Below are 18,651 nucleotides of genomic sequence, written 5' to 3' on the forward strand. Positions count from 1 at the left end.
ATTGCTGATTTACAACAATATTTGAGTAATGTAGAGGATCATAATGAAGCCAGGGTTGACAGAAATACAAGACTGTGGATAAAAAGGTGAAGCCGGTAGCTGTACCGCTTCCACCTGACAGTGATCAGCAAATAGAGAGGGCTGCCAAACAACCAATTTTGAGGAATCCAGAGTATATAGGCCATAAATTTTCAGCAGAGACTCTTGCTGAATTAAAAATTGGAAATTGTGATTTCTTGCTATCCACAAAGAAGCAATGCTTTCAGGAGATGCTTGAGCGACATGGAAGGGGGTTTGCTTTTTTTCCGCATGAGATTGGATGTGTGAATCCAGATATTGTTGCTCCTATGGTGATCTTTACTATTCCTCATATTCCATGGAACCTCTGACCTATTCCAGTGCCTAAGGCACACCTGCCAAAGCTAATTGACTTGTTGAATGAGAAAATCAGGATGGGAATCCTAGAGCCGTCATCTGCACCATACTCAAATAGGTGGTTTACGGTTCCAAAGAAGAATGATACTCTCCAATTTATACAGGACATGCAGCTAGTAAATAGAGTTACTATCAGGAATGTTGGTATAGGTCCAGTTGTGGATGAGTTTGCAGAAGCATTTGCTGGACGTGCCATCTATTCTTTAGGTGATTTGTATTCGGTATATGATCAGTTTCAACTGGCTTTGGAAAGCAGGGACATAACCATTATGAGAACTCCTATTGGACTTGTCAGGATGTGTACCTTGCCTCAAGGTGCCACTAATTCTGTTGTGCATATGATGAATGCCATGCATAAGGTCCTTCGTGATTACATACCTCAGCTTACCATGCCTTTCTTGGATGATGTGCCCATTAAGGGGTGTGCAGAAGAAGAGAAGAATGAGAGTCTAAATGAGCAGGGATGCAGATACTTTGTGGCTGATCATATTTCAGCCTGTGAAAAGATTTTGGCCAAGTTAGAAGAAGTGAACTTGACACTATTTGGCCAAAAATCTGTTTTTGGAGTAAATGAGGTTGTTATTGTTGGACATATGTGTGGGTATTATGGCAGGAAACCCTCACCTAAGAAGGTGGATTCTATAGGCAAGATTACGGAGTATTGTTCTACCACTTCAGAGGTACGGAGATTCATTGGAGCTTGTGTGTTTTATATGATTTGGATACCCCATTTTGCACACATAGCAGATTGTTTATATCAGCTGCTTCGAAAGGGGCAGAAATTTTATTGGGATGAGAGCCACACTAGAGCCATGCGGAAATTGAAGAAGTTATTGCAGATTGCTCCTACTCTCAAGAAAGCGGATTATAATTGTGGAAGGCCTATTGTATTGATAGTTGAAACTAGTCCAATTGGCATAGGTTGGGCTGTGGGTCAAGATGATGCAGATGGAAACATGTATGCTATTCAGTTTGGGACGAAAGTTCTAGACGAGAGACAGAGGAGATATCTGCAAATCAAGAAGGAGTTACTGGGGATTGTTATGGCTCTCAAATGTGACAAGGAGTACTTTATTGAAGCCTGAGTTGTGGTAGATTGCTTGCCATTGATAGGTATGATTACGAATTGCTCTACTCCGGATATAGCTATGCTAAGATGGATTGCATACATCAAGTCATTAAATCCAGAATTTAAACACATAGCAGGAAAGGATAATCCAGTAGCAGATATGCTGTCTAGAGCCAGATATGATGATGAGGAGACACTACTTGCAAAAGAGGATGATGCAGAAATTTCAACCGCTATGGTTGATCATGTTTGCCATGTCTATGATATTGTGGCTTTCATAGAAGAACTCTATGTTGGAGATTGGTTGCAGATTGGCAAGTACCTTAGTACACTAAGAAAAAGAGATGAATGGACAGATGAAGAGTTCAAGAAGATCAAAAGAAAAGCCTATGGTTATTTTCTTAAGGACGGATTTCTTTGGAAGCACCCGAAGAAGAGAGGTGGATTACCCTTGCAGGTTGTCTGCGATAAAGAGACACAGTTACAAGTGATGAGGGAGTTTCATGAGAGTCCTTGGGCTAGTCATAGAGGAGTGTGGGCTACTTATGAGAAAATCAAGGAGAAATATTGGTGGAAAGGCATGTATAGAGATGTTTCTCACTTTGTAGAGACTTGTAGAGACTGCCAGATGTATTCGGTAGTGCATCATCGAGATGAGCTTCATCCGACCTATTCGCTATGCATTCATTATAAGTGGGTAGTTGACTTGATTACTATGCCTATGGGTCTATGGCAGATGAGGTATATTGTTTTGGCTAGAGACGATCTTACCAATCATGTTGAGGGCAGACCTTTGAGAACGAAGACCACTAGTGCAGTGTGTAAGTTCTTATTGGAAGAAATTTTCTGCAAGTATGGTTGTGTGGGTAAGATCTCAACTAGGAATCAAGTTGGCTCTAACCACAGCATACAATCCACAGGGAAATGGGAAGAGTGAAAGAGGACATCTGCCGATAGTGAAAGCATTAGCCAAAGCATACAGAGGACGGATTGGAGAATGGCCGAGACTTCTACCATTTGCTTTGTGGGCTGATCGTATGACTCACAGTGTTACCACAGGATATATGCCCGCAGAGTTGATGTATGGTCAAAAACCGGTTATGCCGACTGAGACTTGTGCTTTGACTTGGTCAGTTTTACCTTGGTAGGAGGATTTGACGAGAGAGGAACTCTTAGCTCTTCGGATTCCGCAGTTGGAAAGAAGACCAGAGGATATTCAGCTAGCTATTGATAGGTTGAAGGTTGCTAGACTAAGAAATAAGGACAAGTTTGACAGCAGGCATCGCTTGCGGCCTAGACCAATAGAAGAGGGAGACTGGGTATTAGTCTTTGATAGCAGCCTTGAAAATCAGTATACTGCACTTCGGAAGATGATGAAAAGATGGTTTGGGCCGTACATAGTCAGACATGTCTTTGACAATGCAACATATGAGCTGACAGAATTGGATGGGACAATGCTTAGAGTGCCTATTGCAGGGAAAAGAATCAAGATTTTCAAGAAAAGAGATGATGAGAATTATGCATTGGAAGAATTTGCAAGAGAAGAGCAACGAGAAGAAACTCCAGTAGAAGAGACAGATGATATGATAGATAATCTTGCTGAAGTACGGGAAATACACAATAAAGAGATTGATTTGTTCGTGGATCTTGATGATAATGATCATGGGTAGTTGGCCCATCCAGAGGATGCATAGGATTAGAGGGGGTGGATGTCGTACTGCTGCGCATCCAAGGTGTGGAATCCACCAAAAAGTTGTGTGTGTGGGATTTGATACTTTCTACATACTTAGTTGTTATGTTTGCTCTTTTATTCTATGTGGGTAATATAGTGAAGTGGGGTTTGGTGCAAGAGGAACTTATCCGTAATGGCGCTCTGGTTGACATGTATGCTAAATGTGACATGCTTGTAGAAGAAGAGGGAGTTTTTGATAGATTGGTAACTCAAGATGCAGTCTCATAGGTTACACTTATTTCAGGATATGCCAATTATGGGCTTTGTGAGGAAGTACTAAACTGTTTCAAAGAGATGTAGATCGAAGTACACTGGTGGATATGTATGCCAAATGTGGGAGCTTGCTTGATGTTCAGCACACGTTTGACTACCTGCCACAACACAATGAGTATTCTTGGAGTTCCCTTATCCTTGACTATGTTGACATGGGGGATACGACAGTATTTTGGGGCATGCAATCTCGGTTGATCTCATCCGCTGGCTATACCTTGATTATGCCATGGAGCTTGGCCAGTGGTACGACATTCGGGGTGTTTGGACAGGCTCTACAATGTTCTTGGAAAATGGTACTCCTGTGATCATCTATACAGGATCTACTAATGAATCCGTACAAGTGCAGGCTGTAGCACTTCCTGAGGATTCTTCAGATTTCCTTCTCCGAAACTGGACCAAAAATGTTGGAAATCCTATTTTTGTGCCTCCCACAGGCATCCTTCCAACAGATTTCCGTGACCCTACAACTGCTTGGGTTGGAGCTGATGGGTTATGGAGCCTGGGTATTGGATCCAAAGTTGACCAGACTGGCAGTGCCATCATCTATCACAGCTCTGATTTCATAAATTGGTCATTGCAAGACCATTATCTGCATCAAGTAGAAGGCACTAGCATGTGGGAATGCCTGGATTTTTATCCTATCCTAGTTTCGGGTGATTCTGCAGGTGTTGATACCTCCATTTATGGGGACACTGTGAAACATGTCCTTAAGGCGAGCATGGATAATACCAAGTTGGATTTCTATGTGATTGGGACTTACAATCATGACAATCACACATTTCTCCTAATGATTCAACTCAAGACCTTGGACTTGGGTTGCGCTATGACTATGGATAATTTAGCCTGGGGAAAGAGAAAAATAAAGCCACGGATGGCTATTTTCAAAAAGAGGCTTTTTGGGGGGGAAAAAGTCCTGTAGAAGGTGACAAGAGGGGAGACGATGCAGCTGGTGATGAGGGAAAAGACAATGGGACAGATGGTGATGAGAAAGAAGACGATGAAGATGGAGAAGAAGACTCCATCTTCTATGCAATTGCTCTTCTCGACAATCGTGTGACACTCAACCGAGACTACAGCCTCCAAGCGGAGATCAACGTGGGCGACGAAAGCCTTAATTGTGCGGAAGATGCTTATTAAAGAGGACGACGAGATCAGCATGGCTCGATGACATAATTGGGAAAGGAGCAAGACTGTAATCGGAGCTGATCGAGTCAAGGCCTACAAATAAGAGGAGAAGGCAGCTTCTTCCGCATCCTGAGATGTCAACTGCCACCTTAGAAGGCGGAGAAGAGGACTGATAAGGATGGAAAAAGACGATGATCAAATAATTGGGGAATGCTTCTGAAAAAGAAATCAAAGTTGAAGATGATAGCAGAAGACAAAAGAAGCTGGAGGAAACGCAAAAGTTCGAGATGAGGCTGTGATGCAGCTAAAGAAGTGGTCAAGGAGGAGAAAGCTCGGAGGAGGCAGAAAGCGACTGCTGCTGCGACAGAGATGAAGTTAGGCGGCTGTATCTCAGGGATTTGAGGACCAAGTTCTGTGACGAAGATGCTTCATGTTGTGGAGTTCTTTACCCTGTTAACAGAGAGAAGTAGCCAAGAAAAAAAAACGGATTTCGTTGAAGCTTTCCTTTTATCCACTGGATATCTAAAAGCTGAGCAACTTGCTCTTACCAGGAAACAGGATTTGCTGAGATGTTCCAGGAGTTGATTGAAGTTACACGGGATCGAATGTATTGTTGTCACAAAATTCATTGAAGCCTTGAATAAAGAATTCCCAGGGAGAGGTGTAAAGAGATAACTTCAGAACTTGTGCAATATCTATGCTTTATCATTGCTTACCTTGTAAGTGGAGTTCAGAGAGTGATTACAGTGATAGTGACAGTGGCAGCTACAACATTAATAGCAACAGTGACAGTGACAGTGATAGCTGTAGTGAAAGTGCCAGTGAGCTAGAGATTGCTAAGCCCAACAAAGCCAGATGTGATACTAATATTGGCAGTGATCTTAGCAAGCAAGTTGTAAAGAGAAATACTGTAACAAACTTACTTGAAGGAGCTCCTGCAATTGTTGAGAAGAAGAAATGTAGTGGATCTGACAGAGAAAGAGGAATTGTTCTTTTTGGAGACTTCAGCTTTAGAAACAACCAATGAAGAGAATGCCTTTTAAATGGCATTGATGGAGATCTATCAAATAGTCTGCAAAAAGCCTTTGATTGCAAATGAAGACCAGGGGTATGGAAATACAACGCTGTGGATGAACTAAGTCTGATCATATTTTCTGCTTCCAGGGCCCACTCTGTAGACATGTCTGAGTTCATTCAATAAGAATTTTACCATGTGGCAAACCTGTGAAATGGACATGCAATTGCATATCTACACCGTTTGAATGGTACAGATGTTTAAAGTAAGCTTTAGGTGGAAGTTCTATCCTGTTTTGGCTGTCAAGGTAGGCTGCATTAGTGACTATAACGGGAAATTTGTGGGTACTCCAGAGGCACAGCAATTGAGGAATTGATTTGTGAATGTAGACAAAGACTCATTTTATCATTTTATTTCATGAGATAGAAGGCCTAGTTATTCAGATAAAACCAGACTGGATTGCTGCAAAAGGCATAGTTTCATACATTAAACCCGATACCATTGTAATCTGCGGATTGCATGGTCTAGCAAAGGCATATTGAATCTTCTTTCATTGAATTTTACCTTATACAGAGTTGAATAGAAAAGAAAGACCTGCTTACAGTTTGCTAGAAACACTATATATATTTTGGCATACTCAATAGAAAAATGTTTTCACGTGGATTGCAATTATTTCAGCTCATATGCAACTTGGACGAGAAGAGCAAACTATGTTGGAGCTTAGAGAATGGACAGATTATCTTGCATAGCATGATTTTGCTTGATTGATCTTCTATCTTGGAATTTCTCAAGAACCTCTGTGGTTGCGACTTTGCTTTTGAAAACCCTTTGACAACGATACCCTTCTTTAAGAGTTTTGTCAAAGGTAATGCAAGTAATGAGAAATTCCTCACAAATTTTCTGTAAAAGCTAGCAAGACCTAGAAAAGAACGTAATTCATGCACATTTTTGGGTATCGGCCAATTTAAACTTGCTTCTATCTTTTTAGGGTCGACTTTAATACCTTCGGATGAAATAATATGTCCTAGATATTCAATTTTTGTTTGGAAGAATTCACTCTTTTCTGGATTAGCACATAATTGATTGTCTTTTAATAACTTAAAAACTAAAGACAAATGTTCATAATGCTCATTCTCTTTTTTACTGGAAACTAATATGTCATCAAAGAAAACAATGACACAATGCTGATGTTTCAAAAATATGCGATTCATCATACGACTGAATGTGGCTAGTGCATTAGTTATACCGAAAGGCATAACCAGAAATTCATAGTGTCTAAATTGTATTCTAAATGCAGTTTTAAATATATCAAATTTGTCCAATCTTACTTGATGATATCCAGATTTAAGATCTATCTTACTGAATATGGCAGATCCTTGTAGCTTGTCCATAAGATCATCTACCCTAGGAATCGGGTATCTATTCTTAACAGTAATTTTATTTAGGGCACGATAATCAATGCACATGCGATAAGTATTATTTTTCTTTTTCACTAATAAAACAGGTGCACCAAATGGAGAAATACTAGGTCTAATTAATCCTATGTTAAGCATTCTTCTATTTGGTTTTGAATTTCTTTCTGTTCAATTTGGTTATATCTATATGGTACTTTACATGGTGGTTGTGTTCCAGGAATTAAATCTCTATTATGATCTTTAGGACGTGAAGGTGGTAATTCAGGTGGTAAATCAGCAGCAAAACAATATTGGAATTGGTCAAGAAATTGTGTATGCCTAGGATGCATCTGTTTTTCTTTAGCTTGAATTTCATTCGCCCATATTAAATAGGATTTGCTACTTTTACGTAATGCATGTTTAGCCTGAGTATGAGTAAGCAATGGAAAATTATTGGAAGCATGCATACCATGCAGTGTGATTTGTTTTCCTTGAAAATAAATTTTAATTGAATGCGTAGAATAATCTATATCAGGATTGTATTGATGACGCCAAGGCATTCCTAAGATAATGTCACTAGATTGCAAAGGTACAACTAAGAAATTTCTTCGTTTAGTATAATCACCAATTTTAATTTCTAAATTATGCACCTCTTGTGTTCTATTATATCTCGTACCTAGGAATGCAGCCTTGATGCGATAATGTGTAGAAATAGTATGTAAATTCAATTCTTTGACTAATTTTGCAGAAATGAAGTCATGTGTGCTCCCATCATCATGTAAAATAGTCTTTTCTTTACCATGCACAAAATATTTCATTGTTAATAAAGAATGGGGAGTTGGCATACCTGGAAAAGTATCAAAAGTAGTACCAATATCGTCATCCTCTTCCGTAAAGTCCGGCATCTTATCACGTTCTTCATCTTCTATTGCTCCCAGATAATTGATATGGACAGATGGCTTTTTGGATTGACAATTTGCTGCTAGATGTCTAGGTTGATGACATTTATAACAAAGTATGGGTTTTGCTTTAGATATATTATTGGTAATGGCAGGAAGTTTAGGAATGTTGGGATTTGACAGTGGGGATGGCTTAGGGTTTGGATTTGTGTTTAATGGCAAGGCAGGTGGTCGTGTCCAAGATTTACGGAATGAAGATGGAAGAAAATGACTTTGATTGAATCTTCAAAAATTTGAATTGAATTGTTTGGAACCAAATTTACCATTAGTTGGGAATTTTTGTGGTCGCTTGTCTCGTTCGCAAATTTTGTCTTTAGTGTCATGGACCAAGGAAATTGCATCTTCAAGGGTTGTTGGCTTGAACATATTGACTTCCGCATAAAAATGTCCAAGTAGGCCAGACATAAACTTGCGTTTATGAGTTGCTTCAGGTACATCTTCGAGCATTCGTAGTTGCAATAGAGCATTCCAAAAACGTTTAGTGTATTGGAAAATAGGTTCGCGATCCCTTTGTTGTAGAAGATCCCATTGCTGGATTGCTTTTTCGTGGAATTGGGGAGGAAGGAAATTCTGCAAAAATTTCTTTTGGAAAGTCTCCCAAGTAGTGGGACAATCAACGCTTTTGCGGACCACAGTCCACCATAAGGATGCTCGGTCAACTAAATGGTTAGTGACACATTTAATTTTGTCTTTCTTAGCATATGTTTCTTCATGAAAATAATCATCAAATTGACTGATAAAAGCAAGTACAGTCTTTCCATCGCGTGACCCATTGAAAGTACGAAATTTGAAGTTTCTTTTACTTATCTTTGTTTCTTTCCGAATAGATTGGGCTTCAAGTGTTGCATCGATGGTGCGTCGTATAAGATATTGAGGTTGCGATCCATCTTGGTCGGTGGTAGATCATTGCAGATTGGCCAATTGAGCTTGCAAAGCTTGTCGTGCTCTTCGTTCCTCTTGCAGCTGCATCATAATCAAATCCAACTTTTGCTCCATTGTTGGTTCAGGTAGATCACCTTCAGCCATAAAATCTTCCATGGTTTGATCAGTCATCCTACAAAATTCCGAAAGACCTCACACACTCGAAACCTTGTTAGCGGGATGAGTGTAGCTCAAAGGCGGGTTTACAAGGCTTGTACTTTTTTAAAAAAAAAGTTTGGCTTTTGTAGTATTTCTCCTTTACGATTGCGAAATTCGATGTCACAACCGTTTTCGAAGAAAGTAATTTTGTGTATAGACTGCGTATAGACTGCGTATAGTCTGTGTGTTGATAATTGATTGTTGTAATCTGCTTCTATCAGTTCACAGGTGTGAATAGGGGCTTCCAGAGGGTAGTAAATTGAGCTGTGTGTTGCTGAATATGAACTACCTTTACGATAGTTAATGAAGATGACTTGTAGGACCTTAGTAACTTGAGGACCTTAGAGGACTTAGAGTTTTAAGTCTTTATGACTTAGCTTGGATTTTGAGGACCTGAGTATGTCCTGGCTCAATTCGGCGGCATCGACCAGTTCGTGTTGTCGCCGCCATTTGATGAATTTGAATAATAAAGCTTCTTATTAAGCTTCTTTTTAAGCTTATTAAGCTTATTATTAAAGCTTGAAAAGCTATGGCTGAAATTTTCTTATCTGTAATCAACGACTTGATGAAGGAACTATCCGCGTGGTCCTTCGCCTGCAAAGGCCAGTCCCTCGTGATCTGAGTATACAACAGGGGGTTCTTGACTGCTAGGAACAGGCTGGTATTGACCGTTTGCCACGAGACTGACTGTAGAGCTCGATCGTTCCAGGAGCTCCGCCTTCGCCCGAGATGGTAAGCGATTAGAAGCTCTTTCTCTCAGCTTCACTCTGATACCACTGGTGCACAGATCGGACGTCGTATACGCGCATAATGAGCGTCAGAAGGTCCCCAAGAACAAAATAACTCTACTTTTTGCACAAAAACCAATGAAGAAGCTTGCACGACATGAAGCAAGAGACTAATTGGGTGCAATATCTCCCCATGCCTTGTGTGAGCGCTCCACAAAGCATATATTTTATATATTATTTATCTTCAAGCTCAAGAAATAGCCCAATTTACAATTAGCAGGCTTTAGCTTTTGTGTTTGGTTTTGCGTCACTAAAGAATTAAAGCTATTGGGCACCCAAGAAGTCAAGCGGTACCCAAATACAATGTCTAATACAAATATTTAAATTGTGCGGCCATGCGCATACAAAAGTAATAAATAAATATCAAGCGCTTTGATAAATAAGTGCGTCAAAATATGGACGCCATGCCTAAGATATGCGCCCATCAAAAATTGATTATAATTTGAATACACACTATCCTCCAATGCTTCCCAATGCAACTGCTGCTTGCTCTACACATCAACCGAAGCATTCACAATTGTTAGAAAAATAATACAATTAAATAGACAAAATTGAATACCTAGCAGTCTTCAACTACAAAAATAAATTGGTTAAAACTCAATCCTAACCTTAATTTATTACGAGTGCGCACTCTAAACTCATAAATGTTTATTAATTTAAATATGTATTTTACAAAATCACCTGCTATGGAATCACCCACTTACACATTAAATTAACAAAATGCCCGAAAAGGATAGGCATCCCCATCGACTTTTCGCACCAAGAATCCACCTTGTGTATGAGCCCCGATAATAAAATTTTACGGAATCCACCGCAAAACCTCATAGAATCCACTATGGAATATGCCTCTTAGCATCACTTGCAAATTTAAAGAAAGTATTTGCATCTTTAAAAGGGAAGATCATCTTAAATCGTGGGTTGGTAAGATCAATTAATTAATTCGCGTAAATGAGTAGGCTACATGAAATTCATGATTAGTTAGCATATGATGGTCACCTCAATGAGCTAGGTAGGGTTAGCTATGTTCAAATTCTGCCTAGTATCGCACTTAGGATGTTGATCTAATAATTCCAATCTCAAAGGCCCTACCCACATTCTTGAAATGTTAGAATTGTCTAATCGCCGCACAAGAATGATCTAGGGCTCTCACCCTAAGGGTCAATTGACCAAATACTAGGTCTCGGCAAGGAATTTAGGAACCCTAGGGCCAAGACGTTATTGGCCTAGTAGAGTTAGGGTTTGGAATGGGTCAAGAGGACTACCAAGCCCTTAACTTGATCAAAGGTATTCTTGATAAAGAAATACCATAAAAACAAAGATGTAATCCCCACAAGTTAGGTATTGACACCTATCACGTGCAACAAGCCGCAACGTCATATGCGCTTGTGTCTAAATCACTAAATAGAACCCCTGCACCTTAGACCAAGTTTGGTGAGTTCTAATTGCAAGTTAAATTTCCTACGAATTGAGTAGTCATCCTGCTACAACACTCTTTCTTGGGACTGATTTGCCAAGCTAGGGGAGTTACGAATTTGCCAAGAAAGCAATTGACCAACCAAGTTAGGGCGATGAGGTTGTCCAGGATTTATCAACCATAATATAAGGAAACCTAAAGTAGTGACAGTTTGGGTCAACAGGGTATAAACCCTAACCTAAGGAAAAAGGGTAAACAAGCAACTCAGCTTACAAAACCCTTGGGATCTTGCCAAGTCGCAATTGATCCAGGATCGAATGCTGGAAGCATTCGGGGAGAAGGATTCACACCTTAGCAGTTGGCCATACAAATGACCACTGGAATATTCTTGATTGTACACATAGGTGCACTGTTTGTTGCTCAAGGAACTAATTCAGGAAAAATAACTACTGCTTCAGGTTGAAAGCCTAAAGGGAGAGGCAATACCAGTTACCTCCGACTGTTTGCCTGACCCTATCCAAGGGGATTGTTAGCTGCGCTGGGTACGTGGACTGAACCTGCCGCTGCGAGAGGTCTCTCCATGGGCGCTACTTGGAGCAGGAGGACGCTTGGGTGCCAGGGGAGACTCTGGCCGTAAATGCCTTGCCTCCAGATCCTGCACAAGAGGCCGACGTGACTCGAGATGGGATCTCGAGGCCCGCATACTAGTCAATGGGCAGAACTTGGAATAGCGATCCCTAAGGATTGCTGGAATAGCCTTCGGGCAGGTTTATTTGATGTATTCTAAAGACTGTTAAATAAAGATCAAATGTTGAAAAAGGAACTTGCTTGACATTTTTTTATGTGTCAGTGCTTAAGTTACGTGAAGGAACCAGTGTTTAGTTGGTTAATTAAGGAAGCTGTTTTTGCTTGTCAAAGTAAATATGGTAGGTGATTAGATAACTAAAGAAACTCGAGGAAAGTGCGATGGATGTGACCCTGGGTCCATCCTCCGGAAGGGTGGTCCCGGTTGGCCGAGAACTTTTCTCAAAGGAATTGGCAGCGAGGTAACAATGATCTAGAATCTATAGAGCTAGAGTCATGATTGATGTTTTTTTAGGGGAGCGGAATGGGACTATGCCTTAGGGAAGAGAGTTTGAGCTTTGCATCCCTCTCGTTTCCCATTCTCCTTGAACCAAATAAATCCTCTTCGACACTGATGTTTCTGCGTAAAGTGGTTCATCTGGGGCTCCACGCTAGCTACCTTCTAGGAACTTGACTATTAGGAAAACCCTGATTCAGGTCGGTCCTAAGTAGGAACAACCAGAATGCTTCCGCTTCATGGCAGAATCGGGAAGACCTAGATCGCAAACCCCATGTCATTCCTTGGGAGTGCCGGGGGGCTCTTTCTAGACTATCTTTCCGATGGGCTGCTAAGACGTGTCCTACAAGTGGACAAGGGGGACACGTTACATCATGGGACTTAAAATAAAACTCCAACATGGAATTCCAATACTCCTCAGTGTTTTGAATACTCTAGTATGAATAAATGGGATGAACTCAAGTTTTGCCCCAAATCTTTGCTTCACCTGCAATTTTAGTTGAAAGAGTCTTCAATCCTTCAACTTTTAATGTCTCCTTCAAGAGACTTGATGTAAATGAGCCAGATTTTGAAGCTTTTTTAAAATAAATAATAGTTATCATTGCTATCCTAGGGCTTCAAGAATGACAAAATTCCAAGAAGAATGAGAAACTAGACCTCCATACTGATAAACATTGATGCCAAGATGGAGCAGAAGGTCATGACAATGATTTTGACAATGATATGTGGTGGCTGAAAAATGCTAATAGATATCCCTAAAACTAGCTTGTGATTTTTGGGGCTACTCCTATAACTTCACTCTAGTTAGATACACCACAAGATGACTATCTATTGCTTTGCCAATGATGTGTAGAAGTTCTCTCTATAAACTATTGATCATTGGGGATGAAGATTTGGAAGAAAAATGGAGAAAGTGAAGATTTGCAATGGAAGGGAAGTTTGGAAAAGTTGAAGAAGATTCACATTTCTAAAACTAACTAACACTAATGTCCTCTTATAACTTTAGTAAACCTTATTTTCTCAAAAGTGTCTATAAAAAATGCATTGAAATGAGTGAATAACTGCTAAATTTCTCCTCCTTTCACCATATTTATCCATTCTAGATTCAAAAGAACTCTTAGCTTGTCTCTTTCCAACTGTGAAAGATCTTCAAGTCACAGAGATGTACCTTAATTTTCTTGTAGTATCTTATATTGGATTTCTTATGTTCAAAATCATATTTGAAATGGAAGAAATGAGAGAAAAATGAATCAAAGTGGCTCTGATACCACTTCTAAGGAGAGGACATAGAGAAGAGAGACAAAATAGAAGAGCACAAGAGAAAGAGGAGAAAGAAGACTAAGACAAAGACAGAAAAGCATGAAAGGTGCAACAAAAGCTTGCAGAAGATTGAGAGACTGGTTTTATTGCTTAATGATGATCCCCATGAAATTGACTCTTATATCTATTTATATTTGTGTCCATATGCTACCAAGTTGTTTTTTTACAAATACATCAATATTTCCTTAATCTTGTTTATATTTGATTTCATTACATTTAGAGAATAATTTGCCTCACTTTCCAAGTCTAAACTAGAACATTCACCACATAATTTACATTTCTATTGGTTATTGGATGATATTTTAATGGAAGAGGGGATTCATCCTTGGATACGTCCATTTAAGATGTTGCTTGAATTTAAAACTAGGCTGCATATTATTCTGAATCAATTAATCAAATTTTCACTATGAGGGATTAGGCTTGTAAATGGCCACATTGACACATTTTTTGAACTTTAAAAAGAAATTATGGGCACATCTAAGATTTTTCTCAACATTACATCAGAAGGTCAATGTCTACAATTGTGTGTAATCCACAACAGATAATAATGATTTTAAATCAATTTTAAACATAGTCAACCTAGAGTTCTTGTGATAATTTAAACAATTGTTTAAAAATGCTCTATTACTTGTTATTTTTATGCTCTATTAGATACAAAATTGATTTTTCTCTATATATATTTAAAAAATAGGGAGTTGCTAGTTCCAAAATTATGGCTTTACACATAATAAAATAGCTTGACATGAGAAACATTTATCAAGACTATGAATTAGAAATGAATGATGATCAAATAGTATTGTTCTTTACATTACAATAATCTTTGCTTACAATTTATAAGAAATCAAAGCTATCAACTCTTAGCTTGGATTCAAAGTAAAAAATTTGCAACCTAAGATAGTATGCACCCTCTACTACCCTTGCCAAAACCATTTGATTCACCCTTTCTTTCTTTCAATGTCTTCTACCTATACAAAAAATATCACAATGCTTATAATTAGTAACACTAGAGCTTATTAAATACTAGAAGCATAATGCTTGTAATTAGAAAAGCTAAACCTTACTAAACAATAGGATTATGCAAGCTAGATGTAACGTGTCCACTAGAATCCTCTAGGACACGTCTTGGCAGTCCATTGGAAAGGCTGTCTAGAGAACTCCGCCCGGCACTCCCATGGAATGTTACGGGTTTTGTAATCTAGGTCTTTCCGCATCTGCCACGTAGCGGAAGTGTCCTGGCCGTTTCCCACTTAGGATCGACCGGAATTAAGGTTTTCTAGTTTGGTCATTAGCTAGCAGCAACTAGCGTCAGACCCGAGCGAACTACTTTACGCAGAAACACCAGGTCCGAAGCGAATTCACGCTGCACTTGGTTCAAGGAGAATGGGAAACGAGAGGGATGCAAGGCTCGACCTCTCTGCCCTAAGGCATAGTCCCATTCCGTTCCCCTAAAACAGCGTGAATCGGGTAATAGGTAATTCTAAGTCGTCGTTCTCGTTATTCGTTTCGATGATCATCCTTCTGTTCGCCGAAGATTTTGAGAAAAGTTCCCGGCTAACCGGGACCACCCATCCATAGGACGGACCCATGGTCCATCCTCCGCACTTTCCTCGGTTTGTTTTAGTTATGTAATTACCTACCACATTAATTTGACATATAACAAACAGCTTCTTTGATTAGCCCTGTTAAGCACTGGTTCCTTCACGTAATCTTATCACAGGACATAAAGAAAACAATGTCAAACAACTTCTTTATTATCATTTTATCCTTTTATCTTTGAAATACAAGGAGTTCCGCCCGTAGGCTTGTTCATAATCCGCCCGAAGGCTATCCAATAATCCACCAGGGATCACTAATCCAAGCTTCTGCCCGTAGACTAGTATGCGGGCCTCGAGATCCAATCCCGAGTCACGTTAGCCTCTTGTGCAGGGCCCGGAAGGCGAGGGATTTACGGCCAGAGCCCCCTCTGGCACCCAAGCGTCCTCCTGCTCCAAGTAGAACTCAACGGAGAGACCTCTCACGGCGGGTTCGGTCCACGTTCCCGGCGCGGTTAACAACCCCCTTGGTTAGGGTCGGCATGCAGTCGGGGGTAACTGAAGCTGCCTCTCCCTTCAGGCCTTCAACCTGAAGTATTTAGATATCGTTTCATCCTTTAGTTCATTGAGCAAACAATGCAAACAGTGCTTTCTAAACTGTTACAAGCACAATCAATTCCAGTGGTCGTTTTAGCTGGCAAACTGTTAAGGAGTGACTCCTTTTCTCCGAATGCAACCCGCATTCGATCTGGAATCAATTGCAACTTGGCAAGATTCCTATCGTCCTTGGGCTAGGGTCATACCCTGTCAATACTTTAGGTTTGGTTTATGGTAAATTCCGGCGACCATGTCGCTTTAGTTTATTGATTAATCATTTTCGTCCAAGCAAATGCCTAGCTTCCCTTAACTTGACAAAGTTTCCCTAATGAGGATAGAGTAAAAGGACGACTACCCTTTTCCCCTTGCGAGTTTAAACTGGCGCAAGAACCTGCCAACCTTAATCCACGGAATGGCAAAACTTCTTATGGTCAAACCGCAAAGCTAAGTGACGTTGCAATTTATTGCACAAGTGTCGCCTCCATTCTAAGAGATCATTTCCCTTAATGAATGGCGTATTCAGGTCACGGAATTAACTTCAGTCGAGAAGGAGGGTTTAGGGTGTCTTCTTACCCACCCATCCTTAATTTCACTAAATCGACAGCGTTTAGTCCAACTTAAATCGAGTTTCATCATCTTGAACGCTTGGTCCTTAAGGTAGGAATCCTAGATTATTGTTTACATGAGCATCCAAATAGCTCAACATTTTGGGAATGTGGTTAGGACTATTGGCTTGAAGGTTTCGACTTCGCGACATTTGGAAAACTTGGCCGAATCCTTAACCTAGTTAGTGTTCGGGGTGTCTATCGTACTTTATGATTCCTTTGTGGTTAGGTGATTTGGATAATTCATTATGCTTGTCTCGCGACAAGGATGAATCCTTCCTAGAGACAATAAACTAGATCTAAAAGAGGAAAAATAGTTGCAACTAACATATTACATGTAAACATGTGCTTCATTGCTCCCACGCATCACATGGTTCACAATAACTCTATCTTTCCTTGGTATAGTAAAAATGCATGATAATCTGGATACTAACCTTCCTAGGACATACTAGGACTTACATCAAATAATCATGCTTACAACCTTGTTGTCTACACTTTAGAATCTCATGCTTTGATAACCCATGCGACCTTTTCTAGATACGGCTCCTAATGAATGGAATTTCTGCATGATGACTATGCAACACGCAACTTCCCCCTAGCTACAATGTAGTTAACGAAGTTCATACCAACTAAAACTAGTGTTAACTTATTCCATGTTACGTGCTACTTGCAAGTTCATAAGATCATTTTCGTACTCTTCTATTTCTTTCCGGATAATATCTTATGGGTGTTAACTTTTCCCCACAAATCATTACAAGGAAGATGTTACCCAAAATGCGGCACACGCTTATTCCTACCATGTCTAGTAACCAAATGCACTTATCAACTTCATTTCTTTGCCCTAAGTAATATATGTTTAGACTCATTACTTTGATAATGTTCCAAAATAGCAACATGCAGCTAGTCTTCTAAGGCGGACAACTCTCGAAATGCAACCGTTTCAATTTCATGACATGCATCAACCTTATCTAATGTTTAAAGAGATAATTTATCAAATGTATTTTTAACGCTGCCACAATGCGTAAAATGCGTTCTTCCTTATGGAATTAAGCGTGCCTAAATATTTCTTTATGCGAGAATAAACTTGAAAAAAAACCTGGACTTGTGGGCTCGGGGAGATATCCACTTGTATGCTTGGGAAAGAGACCTCCACATGTGCGCCTTGTGACTTTGGCTTTGGAGCCATCGTAGATGTAGAGGATTTGGGCTCCGGGGTTTATCCTTACCCTTTATGGCTCCCTAAATTTCCTCTGAGTCTTGGCAAGTAGTCTCAAAATATGTTTACTTCTCCCTTATGTAGGAATACCCCTTTATAGGGTATGGATTTTAAGATCCCGGAAAGCTCGTGGAAACGGGGCTTATGGGACCTAGTGGGAAGGCGGGCTTAAGAAAGCCCCCTTAGAAGCTTCTTAAAGAAGCTTCTAGTTGACTGCAGCAACGTCGAGGGGGGGGGGAGTCGTAATCTAGAGGGCGGCGGCGGACTGAGGTGGCCTGGCGGTCTAGGGCGGCAGCTATGGCGGCTGGCGGCTGGCGGCTGGCGGACTGGGGCGGCAGCGTGGCGGCTTCACGACGGCGAACTCCTCCTTCTCACAGCCCGCCCTCCTCTCCCCCTGACTCCCTGGGGAGGGGGGGTTTTTATAGGCCTTGGGGGGGGTGGGGAAGAGGGCCTCCACACACGTGGAGGACTCCCCCTCATGCAGTCCAACTCACTCCTCCTTGGCCATTCCCCCCCCACACTCCCTCTCCTCCAGCCATGCATCGGCTGGGGGAAGGGATAATAATTAATTTGCCTTGAATTTATCCAATTGCCCCTTCAAAAAGGGTGTTCCCACGCGGTTTTTACGGTCCTCAACCCCAGCCTCTAATTTACAATGTGGCGGCCTCATTTTTGAGCGTCAATGGTATGGATTAAGCTACCAATAATACGATGTAGGTGATACCCTTGCACAGGATTTACACGGCGTGCGGGAAGTCAATATTTACGGTACGCAATGTGCGGAAATATTACATTCTCTCCCCCTTAGAAGAATCGAGATGTCCTCATCTCGAGAAAAACTGGGGATATTGAAGACTGAGAGAGCTTTCATCCATCCAGGTAGCATCCTCTTCGGGATAATCTTTCCACTGGACGAGGTATTCTTTCAAGATTCTAGATCTTAACTGTCTCTCTCTGACATCTAAAATCTTTTCCGGTCTTAGTTCAAGGACTCCTTGACTAGGCATTACAATTTG

The sequence above is a fragment of the Lygodium microphyllum genome, chromosome 18 (genome assembly GCF_053477565.2).
Source record: "Lygodium microphyllum isolate KBCC chromosome 18, Lygodium_microphyllum_v1.1.10, whole genome shotgun sequence".
Lineage (NCBI taxonomy): Eukaryota > Viridiplantae > Streptophyta > Polypodiopsida > Schizaeales > Lygodiaceae > Lygodium > Lygodium microphyllum.